Here is a 3,783-nt window from a genome sequence, read left to right as displayed (position 1 = left end):
TTCTATACTTAAAAAAGCATACAAGGATGAAAAAGAAAATAAATTTACAAAATTAGCGTAAAGAAAAGACTGTCCATGAAAATTGAAAAAACACTGTCAGAAAACGAACATCAATGCGAATATAGTTGACAATAGCCTGGAAAAAGTACATAGAAATGTATCTATCTAGACGAAGTGTATAATATAGATAACCGTAGTCAAAAAATTTAAGTGCAAGGGCAGTACATAAGTGAAAAAATTCGCACAACAGGAAACTAGGAAAAAACCTACGGAAAATACAGCGGCGATACGTTGCCCGATACGAAAACCCGGGGTAAAAACCCAGTGGGAAAAAACCCGGGAACGTATTCCTCGATCGAATGCAACGCATTTCAGCTCCGAAGATTAGAGCTTTAAGTTTTCTAGCTAATATAAAGTTAGGATACAGTTCTTGGTGGCTGTCCAGAAGGCGAGATAATGAAAACTAGAAATTCTACTTTTTATATCAAATAATTAGAATATAATATATGCAGTTACATAATCATGAAGAAAAGGTAAATACGAAACAATTGTTCAAAATATCTGAGGCCTTATTTCAGAAACAATGTGAATACCTTGAATTATAGTAATGCTACGAACCGTAACGAACACGCTTTCCAACTACTCTTTGTTCCGTTGGAAAGCATTATTCCCTGGCCCTAGTATAACTAAGCTTAGTAGAGCACAATAGGTACATATTGGTTCTCTTGAAAAACCGTACTGCCCTAAAAATATAAACTGAAGAGTTGGGATCGATTCTAGCGGAAGCAAAATAGCGACAAATAAGAGCGTGGGGACAGATAATGCCCCCAAGCTTGGAAATAAAGACTTCGTTGCCTTCCCTGTATTGATCGGTTTTGCTAGACTTGACGAGAATTTCTAAATACTCGGTATGTATTGTGAAGTCTACGGCCAGTAAATCCAATAACTCGCTTATCCTAAAGAGGCCATGAAAACCTAACACAAATAATAAGGCTGAACGTAAATCCTTAAGATTGCTATCTACGCGTGCAAATACAAGGCAAATGCGATAAATCATATCAGGAGTAACGGGCTCCTTTTTGTTGATGGGTCTACTAAATAAACGCTTGCTAGCCTCAATAATATTGCGAGAAAGAGTGGTATCAACTGGGTTACCTAGGGGACCGTGGGGAATGATATCGTGCACCTACTTCAAAGCAGAAAAAAAAAAAAAGGCCAAGGAGAGAACAGCGTATGAATTTTTGGCATCCTGGAGATACGAGAGATATTCTGATATCAAAAGACTGTCGCATGGGAGAGTAACAATAATACCCTTAGACCTCCAATACTTAAGAAAACCTTTATAATGAAGGACGTATTTTTTAACAGAGGAGTTAGCTCTTGAAGATAACAATTGCTGTACCATACGTTGTCTACGGAAACCACACATATCACCCCAGGTGGTAGCCTTCTGCAAATCCTGCAAAGGATCACGAAAAAGAAAAACCAATAACAGTAAAGCTGTTGAGAAAAATAAAAAATTAGGCATGCGAGAGAAAATACCCTCGAATATGCACTTCCTAGCAAAAAGTAACGAAAAAGAAAAAAGAAAAATATCCAAAATATGGACCACGCAGCCGAAAAAAAAAAGGAATATCTGGCCTCAAACGAGGACAAATCGCCACCCGGCATATAGAACCCTGCCAACTGGCGAAGGAGCACTTGACCTCTCCTTCAACTGGGTAGATGACACTGCCACCCGGCAAGGAGTAATAGAACTCTCCTCAAAACAGGGTAAATAACACTGCCACCCGGCAAAAAATAACTGGAACAATTATCCGGTAAAAGTCCAGGTGTCTCCTCATTATCGATGATATCTACGTCATTGCTCTGACTTGCTTGGAGGAGGTGAGAGAGGTGCTTTTGGCTTGCGTTCCGAAGCCGGTCCCAAATTTGTATCCGCCCCCGTATCTTCTACTGTCGGTGCTCCAGTGCCCCTTTCTACCACATCGGAAAACACGTGTCCGATTGAGAAGGCAATCGACGGCCTGGAAGAGAAAAAAATAAAAGAAGGGCACGGAAACGAATGGGGAAAAAAAAAAAAGAAAGAAAAAACGGAAAAACGAAAAATTAGAACAACACATAAGTGTACCTTTATAAAGTAAACGAGAAAATAAATAGACGAAAAAGAAAACAATTCCTCTGCAACAACCGCCGAGTGACTTCGCACGTGATGACTACCTTGACGCTAAATACTCTTATATACCTATCTGGGGTCTCCAGAGACCCCACGCGCTAACACCAATGTGTTAGCGCCACGACTGGAATGCTCACGCTAAACTTCCGAAGGAAAATACATTTTCCGTCTTTCTCACTGCGTTCGTGCGAAGGAAAATAATTTTCCTTCTCCAGTATGCTGACGCATAAAACACACTACAACAAGGTATTAAAAGGCAGGCAGAGTGCAAACACTTGCCTGTGAAATACAAAGAAAGGGCAAGGACAATACCACGAAAAAGCATCCTGTCATCGTCAGTAGCGCGAAAACGAGAAGCGCCAAGCGACGAGTTTCTATCCCTGTCCTGCTTCCTTGACACATTCTGTTTCTTCTTCTTCAAGGCTCTTTCCTGTGCTTTACGAATTCGTTTCTCGTCTTCGGAGTCACTGGCAAGCTCCTCTGTCTGGTACTCTTTAACGGCGAGCCAACCTGCTTCGCTTTTGTCGGCGAGTTTGATAATCTTCTGCTGGCGTTTAAGATTCTTACTTAGCTCAGCGACCTTCTCCTCTGCCTTTTCTGTTTGCTTGGCGGCTAAAAGGTCACTTACTTCGTCAAGGGTTCGGCAAAGTTCGGAGTTAAAGATAAAATTGATCCTTGTTTCCCGCGAACTTCAACTTCTCTGCTTCGGCTACTCTGCTTAACTTTTGAGTCTCAGTCGACGTACGGGACACGAGGCCGGACGAAAGACTTTCGACTTTCTCGTCTAGATGGTTCTTGAAACGTTCAAATACGTCTACGACAGTATTAGTATGAGATGTGTTGTCTCCGTCCTCGGTTGATGTCCTATGCTCTGGAGAGAACGGCATAACGAAAAGAAAACAATTCCTCTGCAACAACCGCCCAGTAGCTTCGCACGTGATGACTACCTTGACGCTAAATACTCTTATATACCTATCTGGGGTCTCCAGAGACCCCACGCGCTAACACCAATGTGTTAGCGCCACGACTGGAATGCTCACGCTAAACTTCCGAAGGAAAATACATGTAATCACGGCGCCCGCTGAATTCCGGCGATGTCACTTTCGATTTTGCGATTTATTTGTGCAGCCAAAACGCACAATAACAAAATTGAACGTAGCAAAAATCTCCCAAAATGTTTGTCGCTGATCGTGACTGTTTATATTCTATATTCACGGTTCAAAATTAATGTTGTTTTCATGTCGTAAATATGTTATTCTCGAGCGACCGTCCTGGAAACTTCCTTCTGCTCTTTCTAAAAACTGTGCATCAATATTTATTTACTTTTGCATGAATATTTGTTTTTGCATAAGGCAAGCTAACAAAATCTGTACCTTGCTAAGTTCGCATTTGTTAGCGTTAATAGTATTTTCGGTCCAATGCTTCTGTTTTACGAAGGCGTATATGTTTTTGGTCACTCATCCAGACACTAATCCCGCCGGAGAGGGCTTAACTTTAGTAAACTTTAGTATTACAAAGCTGTCAGATGCTTAGAGGGCACGCTTAATTTTAAACTTGTGGTGAAAAGAAGTTTATCAACATGTCAGCCCAGTAGCCAATGTTTCTCA

The 3,783-nt window shown here is 41.2% G+C and overlaps 1 pseudogene; it reads right to left on the bottom strand.

The window, feature by feature from the left end:
• Nucleotides 1-1,087: 1,087 nt before the first annotated feature.
• LOC137972611 (uncharacterized) lies at nt 1,088-3,063 on the bottom strand (annotated as a pseudogene).
• Nucleotides 3,064-3,783: the final 720 nt, after the last annotated feature.

The sequence above is a fragment of the Montipora foliosa genome, chromosome 10, assembly GCF_036669935.1.
Source record: "Montipora foliosa isolate CH-2021 chromosome 10, ASM3666993v2, whole genome shotgun sequence".
NCBI classification, from domain to species: domain Eukaryota; kingdom Metazoa; phylum Cnidaria; class Anthozoa; order Scleractinia; family Acroporidae; genus Montipora; species Montipora foliosa.
Note: the sequence above shows the minus strand (reverse complement) of the source record. Positions and strands in the feature narration are given on the sequence as shown.